At 48.5% G+C, this 15,196-nt stretch overlaps 1 protein-coding gene across 1 annotated transcript in view; it reads left to right on the top strand.

Moving 5' to 3' along the window:
- LOC126267218 (juvenile hormone acid O-methyltransferase-like) overlaps positions 1 to 15,196 on the top strand; it is an 84,829-nt gene that overhangs the window by 11,332 nt on the left and 58,301 nt on the right. The gene's annotated exons all lie outside the window — the stretch shown is intronic.

The following is a 15,196-nucleotide window of genomic DNA, read 5'->3' as shown; positions in this document are numbered from 1 at the left end:
GTTGCCGTTATGATCACACCCCATAAGAGTTTAAATATGGTCCAGGGAGTTATTTACCATAGGGATCTTCTTTTGCAGTCTGATGAAGAGCTGTGTGCCAATTTAGTGCGCCGAGATGTACATTTCGTCCGGCGCATTCATCGGGGTCCGAAGGAAAATCAGATTGCTACTGGTGCCTTCATCTTGGCCTTCGAAGGGGATACATCACCGGAAAAAGTCAAGGTGATGGTCTACTGATGTGACGTTACGCCCTATATCCCTCCCCCGATGCGGTGCTTTAATTGCTGGAAGTTCGGCCATATGTCTTCTCGCTGCACTTCCAGCCTCACATGTCGAGTTTGCGGACGCCCATCACATCCCAATACTCCATGTGCTCTGCCTCCCATCTGTGTCAACTGCGGGGAGCACCATTCACCTTGCTCGCCAGACTGCCGAATTTTCCATAAAGAGCGTAAAATCCTGGAATACAAGACCCTGGACCGACTAATCTATACTGAGGCCAAGAGGAAATACGACCGACTCCATCCTGTGAGAATGGCATCTTCTTACGCTGCTGCTACAACACCTGTGCTAGCCCCGTCTGTTTCTCCAATTGTGGCCAGATCGACGAGTAGTAAAACTCCTCCTGCCCCCTCGCCAGTGGGGGGCTCTACCCACCGGGTTGTTCCTGCGCACCTACCCCAGGAGCAACACCATCCCACCCATCGGTGACGTCCGTCCCCACTTCTAAGCCAGAGAAGTGTCCAACTTCTTTGGCTTCTCACGCTCGCAAGGGGTCCCTTGGGTCCCTCCCTTCCCAGGTTTCCACCAGCGAGAAGCCTGACGACCGACAATGGCGTAAGTGCCCGCAATCAGCTGGTCGTAGGGCTTCACGATCCTCCTCCATCCTGGAGACTGAATCAGTGAAGCCCTCCCAGCCGGTGCGACCCAAGGAACAGCGTGAGAAACCCAAGAAGAGCTCTCAGCCCAAGGAACTCGCGGTGGCAGCCATCCCACCGCAACCTTCCAGCTCTGTGTCTGAGGATGCGGTGGAGATTCTGGTGTCCGCTGAGGACCTCGATCTCGCCGGTCCATCAGACGCCATGGAAATCACTATCACAAGTGCTAAACCGGAGGCAGCAGGTGACTCAGCGGCGTAATCTCCCTTCCCAGCCCCGTCAAGCCTTTTTCAGCCATGGACAACACCATTGTCCAGTGGAACTGCAGTGGTTTCTTCCACCATCTAGCTGAGCTCCGCCAACTTATCAGCCTTCACCCTTTCCTCTGCATTGCTCTGCAGGAAACTTGGTTTCCGGCAATGCGAACCCCCGCCCTCCGTGGCTATCGGGGTTGCTATAAGAACCGGGCAGCTTATGAAAGGGTGTCTGGTGGCGTCTGCATCTATGTCCTGAACTCTCTTCACAGCGAGTCTGTACCTCTCCACACACCTTCAGAGGCTGTCGCTGTTCGGGTGTGGACGCCACAGGCTGTTACCGTCTGCAGTCTTTACCTTCCACCGGATGGTGATGTCGCGCAGCATGTCCTGGCTGCTCTGATAGCTCAATTGCCTCCACCTTTCCTGTTACTGGGCGACTTTAACGCCCATAACCATCTGTGGGGTGGGTCAGTGGCAACAGGTCGAGGCGCCATCATTGAACATTTATTGGCGCAGCTCGATCTCTCGATCTTAAATGATGGTGCCTTCACACACTTCAGTGTGGTGCATGGCACATACTCCGCCATTGACCTTTCCATCTGTAGCCCTAGCCTCTTACCGTCTGTCCAATGGAGAGTTCATGACGACCTGTGTGGTAGTGACCACTTTCCGATTTTTCTGTCACTGCCACAGCGTCAGTCTTCTGGGCGCCGTAGAAGATGGGCTATGAATCAGGCTGACTGGGACTTGTTCTCCTCCATTGCCGCTATTGAGCCTCTCTCTAACGATGCCATTGATGCAGTGGTTCAATCGGTCACCACCGGCATCGTTACTGCCGCCGAATCTGCCATTCCCCGTTCTTCTGGGTCCCTTCGGCGGCGGACTGTGCCTTGGTGGTCGCCTGAGATCGCTGAAGCGATTACAGCTCGCCGGCGGGCGCTCCAGCGTCACAAGCGACATCCCTCAATCGACCACCTTATCGCCTTCAAACGGCTGCGTGCGCGAGCCCGCTGCATTATCCGCCAACGCAAGCAAGAGTGCTGGGAGCGGTATGTGTCCACCATTGGCCTCCATGTCACTCCATCGCAGGCCAAGATTCGCCGCCTCTATCGCTATCGGACCCCTGTCAGTGTCCCTGCGCTCTCACTGAATGGAACAGTTTGTACTGACTCCGACGTCATTGCAAACCGCTTGGCAGAGCACTTTGCTATGACTTCCGCTTCTGCCAACTACCCCTTGGGTTTCCGCTCCATTAAGGAGCGGATAGAACGTCGGAGTCTTTCTTTTCGCACTCACGATCCTGAATTGTACAATGTTGCATTCAGTGAGTGGGAATTTCGAAGTGCCCTCGCCGCTTGTCCTGATACCGCTCCTGGGCCAGATAGCATCCACTCTCAGATGCTGAAACATCTTTCAGTGGACTGCCAGCGCCGGCTCCTCGATCTTTACAACCACATTTGGGTCGAGGGTGAGTTTCCGTCGCAATGGCGGGAAAGTCTTGTTGTCCTCATTTTGAAACCAGGGAAGAACCCTTTGGAGGTGGACAGCTACCGTCGCATTAGCCTCACCAACGTTCTTTGCAAGTTGCTTGAAGGGATGGTGAGCCGGCGCTTGAATTGGGTACCGGAGTCTTGAGGCCTTCTGGCTCCGTCTCAGGGTGGGTTCCGTAAAGGCCGCTCCGCCACCGACAATCTGGTGAGCCTGGCGTCGGCCATCTGTACTGCTTTTGCCCGCCGTCAGCATCTGGTTGCTGTCTTTTTCGACATGCGGAAGGCGTATGATACGACATGGCGTCATCACATCCTTTCTACGCTTCATGGATTGGGTCTTCGGGGCCCTCTGCCGATCTATATCCGCAATTTTCTGTCGTATCGTACCTTCCGCGTGCACGTCGCGGCCTCATATAGTTCCTCCCAAGTCCAGGAGAACGGTGTGCCACAGGGTTCTGTTCTCAGTGTGTGTCTGTTTTTAGTAGCCATTAACGGACTCGCTGCGGGCGTGGGAAATACTGTCTCCGCTTCCCTGTATTCTGACGACTTCTACCTTTACTACAGCTCTATTGGCATTGCAGCTGCTGAACGTCGGCTACAGGGCGCAATCTGCAAGGCGCAGTCTTGGGCTGTAGCGCATGGTTTTCAGTTTTCCACAGCCAAGACCTGCGTTATGCATTTCTGCCGGCGACGCACTGTTCCCCAGGAGCCGCGGCTTTATCTTGATGGCGAGCTTCTTAAAGTGGTAGTCACATAGGTTTTTGGGGATGGTTTTTGATGCCCAGTTGACTTGGCTGCCTCATATTCGGCAGCTTAAACAGGCGTGTTGGCGGCATCTAAATGCTATGCGATGCCTGAGCCACACCAGGTGGGGCGCCGACCGATCTACTCTCCTACGGCTTTACCAGGCGTTAATCCAGTCCCATCTGGACTACGGGAGTCTGGCTTATGGCTCAGCATCCCCATCTGCGTTGTGGGTGCTGGACCCAATCCTCTACAGTGGGATACACCTTGCCACTGATGCCATCCGAACCAGCCCTGTGGACAGCATATTTGTGGAGGCAGGTGTCCCTGCACTGCAGTTACGACGCCAACAATTACTGGCTGCTTATGCTGCCCTGTTTTTAGCTTGCCCGGGCATCCAAATTATCGTGTCCTCTTCCCGCAGTCAGTCGTTCATCTGCCAGAACGTCGGCCCCGGTTGGGTTGTCCAATCGCTGTATGTGTCAAACAGCTTCTTTCCTTTCAAGTTTACGACACACACGACTTCTTAAAACTAGTGGCTCATCACTAGACAGATAACTTCCTCCATATGCTTTATTAGACTGATGTACAATATTAAGTCTTCCAAGCAATTACATCACGAGTTGGAAAGGAATCCAAAGAACTCTTCTTAGCATCACTAGATCGAACAAAGGCAATAGTAATCCAACCATTACCCGTTCCTTGCACTGACATAGCCAAACTAAATCTTGCAACAAAACCCATCCACCTGTGCGCACCAGAAAGTATAGAAGCCTCGTCGGTAGCTTTTGGAGAAAGATTGACACTCTTACAAGCTTTAAAAACAGAGGGCCTAAAGCGCCTTCTAACATAACGACGACGAGGAATCGTGCGGCTGCAGGCTGACTGACGTCATCTTCCAGAATCACGCTATTTATAGCCCAGCCACGTCCCAACCATTGGGGACATCAGTTACCACTTCCCAGCTGGAGAAGCATAAGACTTGTTCGGCTCCTCTCGCCAGGAAGGGGTCCTCTGGGGACATCCCTTCGCAAGTTCTGACCGGTGGAAAAATGTATACCCACAATTGGCTGAAACAACCACCAGTAGCTGGTCGTAGGGCCTCACGGTCGTCGTCCGTCCCTGAGACTGGCCCATGGAAGTCCTCCCAGACTGAATCACCAAAGGCATAGCGCGAGAAGCAGAAAAAGAAAAGGGGTTCCCAAGAATCCCGACACTGTGGCGACACCCATCCCACTGCTTCCTACAAGCTCAGCATCTGAGGATGAAGTCGAGATTCTGGCATCTGCTGAAGACTTGGATCTCGCTGGACCCTCAGACGCAATGGATGTCACTCACGTGGGTACTGAATCGGTCACAACAAGTGACCCATGGGCGTAATTTGCCTCCGCAGTCCCTTCACTCCTTTCTCAGTCGTGGACAACGCCATCCTCCAATGGAACTGTAGCGGTTTCTTCCACCATCTTGCTGAGCTCTGCAAACTTATCAGCCTTCAGCCTTTCTTCTGCATTTCTCTTCAAGAAACTTGGTTTCCAGTGATGCAAACCCCCACCCTCCGTGGCTATCAGGGTTATTGTAAGAACCAGGCAGCTTATGAAAGGGTATCTGGTGGCGTCTGCATCTATGTCCTTCACTCTCTTCACAGCGAGTCTGTCCCTCTACAAACACCAGTATAGACTGTCGCTGTTTCGGTGTGGACGCCACAGGAAGTTACTGTCTGCAGTCTCTCTCTCCCACCAGATGCTGATGTCCCACAGCATGTCCTGGCTGTGCTGATAGCCCAATTGCCGGCACCTTTCCTGTTACTCGGCTACTTCAACGCCCGTAACCCTCTGTGGGGTGGGTCAATGGCAACAGGTTGAGGCGCCACCATTGAGCATGAATTGGCACAGCTTGAGCTTTCCTTCTTAAATGATGGTGCCCCCACACATTTCAGCATGGCGCATGGCACGTACTCTGCCGTCAACCTTTCTATTTGCAGCTCTAGCCTCTTACTGTCTGCCAATAGAGTGTGCATGGCGACCTGTATGGTAGTGACCACTTAACGATCTTTCTGTCACTGCCACAACATCACTGTTCTGGGCACCCTTGCAGATGGGCCATGAATAAGGCTGACTGGGACTTGTTCTCCTCCATTGCCGCTATTGGGCCTCTTTCTACTGACGCCATTGATGCGGTGGTTCACTCGGTCACCACCAGCATCGTTATAGCAGCAGAATCTGCCATTCTCCGTTCTTCTCGGTCCTCTCGATGGAGGACTGTGCCTTGGACGCCTGAGATCGCCGAGGCGATTAAAGATCGCAGGTGGGCGCTCCAGCGTCAGAAGTGGCATTCCTCATTAGAAAACCTCATCGCCTTTAAACGGATCTGTGCGCGGGCCTGCCGCATCATTCGCCAACACAAGCAGGAGTGCTGGGAACGGTATTTCTCCACCATTGGCCTCCATATCTCTCAATCGCAGGTTTGGGCCAAGATTAGACGCCTCTATGGCTATCAGACACACGTCAGCATTCCTGCACTGAATGGAGCAGTGTGTACTGCCTCTGACATAATTTCAAACCGCTTAGCAGATCATTTTGCTCTCAGTTCCACTTCTGTGAATTACCTGCTGGCCTTTCGCTCCACTAAAGCGCGGTTGGAACATTGGAGCCTTTGATTTCATACCCCCCCCCCTATCCTGAATCCTAAAATGTTCCATTCAGTTAGTGGGAATTCCACAGTGCCCTAGTTGCTTGCCCTGATACAGCTCCCAGGCCAGATTGGATCAACTGTCCGATGCTCAGTGGACTGTCAGCGACGCCTCCTCGACCTTTACAACCGTATCTGGGTCAAGGGTGAGTTTCCATCGCAATGGCAGGAAGGCATTTGTACTCCCGTTTCGAAACCTGACAAGAACCCATTGGAGGTGGACAGCTACCGCCCCATTAGCGTCACCAACGTTCTTTGCAAGTTGCTCGAACGAACGGGCAACCGGCGGTTGAGCTGGGTACTAGTAACAGTGCCTTCTGGCTCCGTCTCAGGATGGGTTCCGTAAAGGCCGCTCTGCCGCCGACAATCTGGTGAGCCTGGAGTCAGCCATCCGTACGGCCTTCACCCTCTGTCAGCACCTCGTCGCTGTCGTTTTTGAAATACGGAAGTCGTATGATACGACATGGCGCCATCACGTCTTCTCTATGCTTCATGGTTGGGGTCTTGGGGTCCGCTGCCGATTTTCATCCGAAATTTTTTGTCGCATCCTTGAAAGTTGCAGCCTACCATAGTTCCTCCCGAGTTCAGGAGAATGGGGTGCCACATGGATCTGTTTTAAGTGTCTGCATGTTTTTAATTGCAATTAACGGTTTCGCTGCGGCGATGGGAACATCTGTCTCGCTTCCTCGTATGCTAACGACTTCTGCCTCTACTATAGCCTCACTGGCATTGAAGCTGCTGAACCTCAGCTGCAGGGCGCTATCCGCAATGTGCAGTCTTGGGCTGTAGCGCATGGCTTCCAGTTTTTGGCTGCCAAGACTTGCATCATGCATTTGTGCTGGCCATGCACAGTTCACCCTGAGCCGCAGCTTTATCGGCGAACTTCCTGCTGTGGTGGAGAGGCATCGGTTTTTGGGTGTAGTTTTTGATGCCCATTTGAATTGGCTCCTACAAATTCGGCAGTTTAAACAGATGTGTTGGCGGCATCTTAATGTTATGCAATGCTTGAGCCACACCAGCTGGGGCGCCGACCATCTACCCTCTTACGGCTCTACCAGGTGTTAATCCAGTCCAATCTGGATTATGGTTGCCTGGGTTATGGTTCAGCATCCCCTTCTGCATTGCATGTGCTGAACCCAATCCTTCACAGCGGAATCCGACTTGCCACAGGTGCTGTCCGGACCAGCCTTGTGAACAGCATACTTGTGGAGGCAGGTGTCCCTCCACTGCAGTTACGGCGCCAACGTTTACTGGCCGCTTATGCTACACATGTTTGTAGCTTCTCGTGTCCTGTTCCCTCAGTCGATCGTCCATATCCCAGAGCGTCGGCCCCTCAGAGAGCTTCTGTTAGGGCTTGGGGTTTTCCCTCTTCCACCTCCTTTCCGGGCCACCCTGCTTACACCCCCGTGGTATGTGCCTCGCCCTTGCCTTCGGCTTGAATTGGCACAGGGCCCAAAGGACTCCCTTCCTCCAGAGGCCTTCCGCCGCCGCTTTCTTTCCATCCTTGCCACATAACAGGGCGATTGTTGTTGGTTGTGTAGGTTATGCTCTCACTTTAGGGGACTATCACAAACAACGCTCATTGTCAGAGCTGGCTGCAGCGTTTTCACTGCTGAGCTGGTAGCCATCTTTCATGCCCTAGAGTATATCAGCTCCTGCTCAGGTGAGTCCTTCATTATCTGTAGCGACTCCCTGAGCAGTTTACGAGCTATCGACCAGTGCTTCCCTCACTCGTCTGGTGATGGCTGTCCAGGAATCCCTCCATACTCTCGCTCGTTGTGGCCGCTCTGTGGTCTTTGTGTGGACCCCTGGTCATGTCGGCATCCTGGGCAATGAACATGTTGACCGCCTGGCCAAACAGGCCACCATTGAACCAACTCTGGACATTGGCCTCCCGGAGACTGATTTGCGAGATCTCCTACGCCGCGAAGTTTCCGCGCTGTGGGACTCTGAATGGCGCGATCTGACCACACCCAATAAACTGTGTTACCAAGGAGACGACGACTGTGTGGCGGTCATCCATGCAAGCCACTCACAGGGACTGTGTTGTTCTTTGTCGGCTCGGCATTGGCCACACCCGATTGACGCACAGATATTTACTGAGCCTTGAGGACCCACCTCTGTCAGTGTGGGGTGGCTTTGACAGTGGTCCACATTTTGTTGACCTGTCCCCTTTTAGCTATGCTCAGGCAGACATTTGCACTCCCTGATACGCTCCCTACCCTTGTAACAGATGACACTGCCTTGGCAGGCTTAGTTTTGGTTTTATGCGGACAGGGAGCTTTTATCACTTAATATAAGTGTTTCTTTTTTGTGTTGTCTGGCATTTGGCCTACGGTTTTAGACTGAGTTTTTGATGTGTTTCTCGGTGGTTGGCTTTTCCTTTTTTGTCCCTATGGTCTGCCAACCACTGTCACACTCTGTGTGATTTTAATTCCTTTTGTCTGGTCTCTGTCTTTCTTGTCCTGTGCCTTCTGCCATCTTTTCCATTGTTCGTTTTTATTCTGCGTGGGTGTTTGAAATTTTGGAACAAGATACCGATGACCATAGAAGTATGGTCTCTTCAATCCCACAAACCAACCAACCTGCCTCAATTCTGCTGCCCATTTCACCATTGTTCACTCGGATATGGGATTATGGTTACAGCATCACAGGATATTACTGGCCGTAACGTCGAGCTGGTCACAGTGGCCAAGCGGTTCTAGGGGCTTCAGTCCGGAACCCCGCGACTGCTACGGTCGCATGTTCGAATCCTGCCTTGGGCATGGATGTGTGTGATGTCCTTAGGTTCGTTAGGTTTAAGTAGTTCTAAGTTCTACGGGACTAATGACCTCAGATGTTAAGTCTCATGGTGGTCAGAGCCACTTGAACCATTTGCCACGTCGAAGCTGACTGTCCTGTGAGTAACAACAAACGAACTACATATATCCAATAAATGACCTGCTTCCAGTGCTCTTGGAGTACCAGAGGTTTCATCAACGTAGTCCATAATGAATGGGCAGAGCTTAAGTTTCAGCTTGTATTAAGAGTATCTCTCTCTTCCCAGCGACAAGAAGTCACTTAATATTGTTAACAAGCCACGTATGGAGTATCCTTAAGTTGCATTTACATACCAGATCGTTCCAATCATAACAAAGGATCAACGCAAGTAAATTGCATATCCCCTTTCACCTTTTTTGCATGCTTACTCTGCCGTTATGGTCCACTCCAGTGCTCAGTCAGCAAGTCACCAAAAATAGGAAGCTTTCGGTTAAATAGCAAATGTATTTGTCATAGCACTTACCTGCTTGCTGACTATAGACGTCGAAGTAGCAGCAACAACTCAACTGCTGAACTAAAGCGAGCGGTGAATGCATAAAATGTGTGGACCAAGCACTCAGTTCGCACGCAGACCATATTAGCGATAGGAGTCTGTTCTTTCTTGTGCTGGACAAAATGTCTCTGACAACAGCATTTCTTCTCATAGGCACAAAGCAGGTGCACGGGGAGTTGGAGAAATTACGTATCTGTCCCAGTTTTTAAATCATCTTCTCCGATGTTTTGCTTTCCTCGTGACTTTTATGCAACCCACATGAGGCCTTTGTCACCACTCGTTTGGTACGACCCTCACCTAATGACCACATCGTCGACGCCCTTGCGACACCGCTCTTGACTGCAACGATAGCTGAATCGCACTTGGTCCTAGCCGAGACACAACCTTAAGCTCCAATGCTGGTCAAACATTCAGTGGATTTAATGAAGCAAGCTAGATTGCAGCCCTAGGATTGAATCTTCAGGTGATGAATCACAAATTTTGAATTGAATGGAGATGAGGGAAACGCTCATTAATGCAATAAGAGGCGCATGCAAATTTAACTTACTGGTGCGTTATAATCAAAGCAAGACAAGTGCAAAGTAATTAAACAAAATTTTACGCTTCACTCTGTATGTACCCCCCCCCCCCCCATGAACCATGGACCTTACCGTTGGTGGGGAGGCTTGCGTGCCTCAGCGATACAGATAGCCGTACCGTAGGTGCAACCACCACGGAGGGGTATCTGTTGAGAGGCCAGACAAACGTGTGGTTCCTGAAGAGGGGCAGCAGCCTTTTCAGTAGTTGCTGGGGCAACAGTCTGGATGGTTGACTGATCTGGCCTTGTAACAATAACCAAAACAGCCTTGCTGTGCTGGTACTGCGAACGGCTGAAAGCAAGGGGAAACTACAGCCGTAATTTTTCCCGAGGGCATGCAGCTTTACTGTATGATTAAATGATGATGGCATCCTCTTGGGTAAAATATTCCGGAGGTAAAATAGTCCTCCATTCGGATCTCCGGGTGGGGACTACTCAGGAGGATGTCGTTATCAGGAGGAAGGAAACTGGCGTTCTACATGTCGGAGCGTGGAATGTCAGATCCCTTAATCGGGCAGGTAGGTTAGAAAATTTAAAAAGGGAAATGGATAGGTTAAAGTTCGATATAGTGGGAATTAGTGAAGTTCTGTGGCAGGAGGTACAAGACTTCTGGTCAGGTGACTACAGGGTTATAAACACGAAATCAAATAGGGGTAATGCAGGAGTAGGTTTAATAATGAATAGGAAAATAGGAATGCGGGTAAGCTACTACAAACAACACAATGAACGCATTATTGTGGCCAAAATAGATACGAAGCTCACACCTACTACAATAGTACAAGTTTATATGCCAACTAGCTCTGCAGATGACGAAGAAATTCAAGAAATGTATGATCAAATAAAATAAATTATTCAGATAGTGAAGGGTGACGAAAATTTAATAGTCATGGGTGACTGGAATTCGGTAGTAGGAAAAGGGAGAGAAGGAAACGTAGTAGGTGAATATGGACTGGGGCAAAGAAATGAAAGAGGAAGCAGCATGGTAGAATTTTGCACAGAGCACAACTTAATTATAGGTAACACTTGGTTCAAGAATCATAAAAGAAGGCAGTATACATGGAAGAAGCCGGGAGATACTGGCAGATTTCAGATAGACTATATAATGGTACGACAGAGATTTAGGAACCAGGTTTTAAATTGTAAGACATTTCCAGGGGCAGATGTGGACTCTGACCACAATCTATTGGTTATGACCTATAGATTAAAACTGAAGAAACTGCAAAAAGGTGGGAATTCAAGGAGATGGGACCTGGATAAACTAAAAGAACCAGAGGTTGTACGGAGTTTGAAGGAGAGCATAAGGGAGCAATTGATATGAATGGGGGAAATAAATACAGTAGAAGAAGAATGGGCGGTTTGAGGGATGAAGTAGTGAAGGCAGTAGAGGATCAAGTAGGTAAAAAGACGAGGGCTAGTAGAAATCCTTGGGTAACAGAAGAAATATTGAATTTAATTGATGAAAGCAGAAAATATAAAAATGCAGTAAATGAAGCAGGCAAAAAGGAATACAAACGTCTCAAAAATGACATCGACAGGAAATGCAAAATGGCTAAGCAGGGATGGCTAGAAGACAAATGAAAGGATGTAGAGGCTTATCTCACTAGGGGTAAGATAGATACTGCCTACAGGAACCTTTGGAGAAAAGTGGACCACTTGTATGAATATTAAGAGCTAAGATGGAAACCCAGTTCTAACCAAAGAAGGGAAAGCAGGAAGGTGGAAGGAGTATATAGAGGGTCTATACAAGGGCGATGTACTTGAGGACAATATTATGGAAATGGAAGAAGATGTAGATGAAGATGAAATGGGAGATACGATACTTCGTGAAGAGTTTGACAGAGCACTGAAAGACCTGAGTCGAAACAAGGCCCCTGGAGTAGACAACATTCCATTAGAACTACTGACGGACTTGGAAGAGCCAGTCCTGACAAAACTCTACCATCTGGTGAGCAAGATGTATGAGACAGGCGAAATACCCTCAGACTTCAAGAAGAATGTAATAATCCCAATCCCAAAGAAAGCAGGTGTTGACAGATGTGAAAATTACCGAACTATCAGTTTAATAAGTTACGGCTGCAAAATACTAACGCGAATTCTTTACAGACGAATGGAAAAACTAGTAGAAGCCGACCTCGGGGAAGATCAGTTTGGATTCCGTAGAAATGTTGGAACACGTGAGGCAATACTGACCCTACGACTTATCTTAGAAGCTAGATTAAGGAAGGGCAAACGTACGTTTCTAACATTTGTAGACTTACAGAAAGCTTTGACAATGTTGACTGGAATACTCTCTTTCAAATTCTGAAGGTGGCAGGTGTAAAATACAGGGAGCGAAAAGCTATTTACAATTTGTACAGAAACCAGATGGCAGTTATAAGAGTCGAGGGACATGAAAGGGAAGCAGTGGTTGGGAAGGGAGTGAGACAGGGTTGTAGCCTCTCCCCGAGGTTATTCAATATGTATATTGAGCAAGCAGCGAAGGAAACAAAAGAAAAATTCGGAGTAGGTATTGAAATCCATGAAGAAGAAATAAAAACTTTGCGGTTCGCCGATGACATCGTAATTCTGTCAGAGACAGCAAACGACTTGGAAGAGCAGTTGAAAGGAATGGACAGTATCTTCAGAGGAGTATATAAGATGAACATCACAAAAAGCAAAACGAGGATAATAGAATGTAGTCGAATTACGTCGGGTGATGCAGAGGGAATTAGATTAGCAAGTGAGACACTTAAAGTAGTAAAGGAGTTTTGCTATTGAAGTAAAATAACTGATGGAGTAGAGAGGATATAAAATGTAGACTGACAATGGCAAGGAAAGCGTTTCTGAAGAAGAGAAGTTTAACATCGAGTATAGATTTAAGTGTCAGGAAGTCATTTCTGAAAGTATTTGTATGGAGTGTTGGCCTGTATGGAAGTGAAACATGGACGATAAATAGTTTGGACAAGAAGAGAATAGAAACTTTCGAAATGTGGTGCTACAGAATAATGCTGAAGATTAGATGGGTAGATCACATAACTAATGTGGAGGTATTGAATAGGATTGGGGAGAAGAGAAGTTTGTGGCACAACTTGACCAGAAGAAGGGATCGGTTGGTAGGACATGTTGTGAGGCATCAAGGGATCACCAATTTAGTATTGGAGGGCAGCGTGGAGGGTAAAAATCGTAGAGGGAGACCAAGAGATGACTACACTAAGCAAATTCAGAAGGATGTAGGTTGCAGTAGGTACTGGGAGATGAAGAAGCTTGCACAGGATAGAGTGGCATGGAGAGCTGCATCAAACCAGTTTCAGGATTGAAGACCACAACAACAAAAACTGTATGTACAATAGTTACTTAAGAAAAAGAGCAAGTTCCGTTGAAGCTAATACTAGGCAAAATTACGAGAGGGGTATGGAAATGATTCCGGAAACTTATCTGCTTTACTCATTGTTAGTAGTACCTGATCACCTGCTGGTTGAAGCTAAAGGGAAAAGAGTCATGGAACTTGACGTCCTCTGCAAATACGTGTCTTAAACCCTGATTGATTCTATCTATCTCTGAACTTCCTGACTTGCCGATGCTGCATATACGCTCGCCGTAATGTTTGCCAGGGAGTGATGCGCTCGATGATACGCAGACAGGATGTAATCCGCTATTATGACCGTATGATGGAAGTAGACGTTGCGTTGCACGTTTCGAAGTCATACGCGATGTGCCACCGTGAGGATGTCTCCTTTCTGGCGCGCCGGAAACGAATCGCCATTCTCTCTTGTTCTGATTCTTCCCCTCCACAAACTGATTGATCAGTCAATGTCTCCTACGATCATCTGACGTAACACGGCAGTTCACCAGATCGGTGCCGTTCGTATATCTTCTGCCCTCGCTATATTCCGCCAGAAAGCATGAGGCTGGGTGATACGATAGTACCACACAATCCCTGAATTACCCATTCTCTTACTGTTAGCCGTCCGCGGAAAGTATTCAGTCTACAGATGTCACCACAGGGGTGAATTGGTTTCGTACCCCAGAGCGAGGGCTCTTTCATACAAAGCAGACCGCGGCCGCTGTCCCAGACAATGGCCCGCATATTCCCGGGTCGTCTCTGGTGAGGCCCTTTCACTAAGCAGCTCTCCGCCGTCTCGTTAAGCTCGTTCTACACGAGCGACTTTCTGGTAAAAATGGACTACCCGAAGTGAGTGCGGTTTTAGTGCCTGCGTGTAAATCAGCGACCAATCACGACACGTGTCGATGAAATGAGTGACCTATAGACTGTGCACAGTGTGTAAAAAAAAACTTGCACTATGCGTAAATAAAAACTAAATAGAAAAACGTGTTTTAATGAAAATTGTTTGAACAGTGAAAAAGTCAGAATTATTCAGCGAGATATTATTTAAATTTAGCAATAAAACAAGATACATAGCACAAAACAAAAAGGCGCTACTTCCTGGGTTCTGCATATTGTCTGATGTAATATTTTCTCGAGCAAATAAATGTATGTGCTCTGAAATTTTTGAATGGTTGTTTCCCTATTCTTTCAGTACTTAGGACTGTGAACAATTTACAACATGACCTAGGAATTCTGTTTCGGTCACTAACAAAAACTTTTGCCATAGCTTCTTCCTACATATTGTTAGTACATTTAGACTTTAGTAAAAACGATACTCCCTCATATAATCAGCGTCATAACTCAGATGCCAAACTGCACAGCAGACAGATCTCACAACTCCGGAAATTTCGTCGCTGACGTGTAAACGAAAATAACTAAAGACAGACAAGATCCATTACGGAAATAAAACACCAAGGACACGGCAATAGATGCACTTGTCTAGTCAATTGAGACAAGCCTTTCGTGTAAAAGGGGCTTTAAGTGACCTGTCTTCAGTGGTCACAGAGCTCATGGCTCTCCTCCAGATCCATAAGGAAAAGTACACAGCACCGAGTTTGAAAGGTGTAAATCATTTGGCCAACCACTGTACATAAGCATATCATATAAGTAGACCTCACAATCTACTTCAAGATCCCATTGTACAACCGAACAACGATAGTGAAGTCATAATTACGAAAAGGGACCTGCTAATTGGCATGCAGCTTTTCACACATTAAACCCTAATCTTCGTTCTTTTAGTTCATACACCCTTGAATTGGCACCCTTGAATTGGCACCCTTGAATTGGCACCCTTGAATTGGCACCCTTGAATTGGCACCCTTGAATTGGCACCCTTGAATTGGCACCCTTGAATTGGCACCCTTGAATTGGCACCCTTGAATTG

This window comes from Schistocerca gregaria, chromosome 4, assembly GCF_023897955.1.
Source record: "Schistocerca gregaria isolate iqSchGreg1 chromosome 4, iqSchGreg1.2, whole genome shotgun sequence".
NCBI classification, from domain to species: domain Eukaryota; kingdom Metazoa; phylum Arthropoda; class Insecta; order Orthoptera; family Acrididae; genus Schistocerca; species Schistocerca gregaria.
Note: the sequence above shows the minus strand (reverse complement) of the source record. Positions and strands in the feature narration are given on the sequence as shown.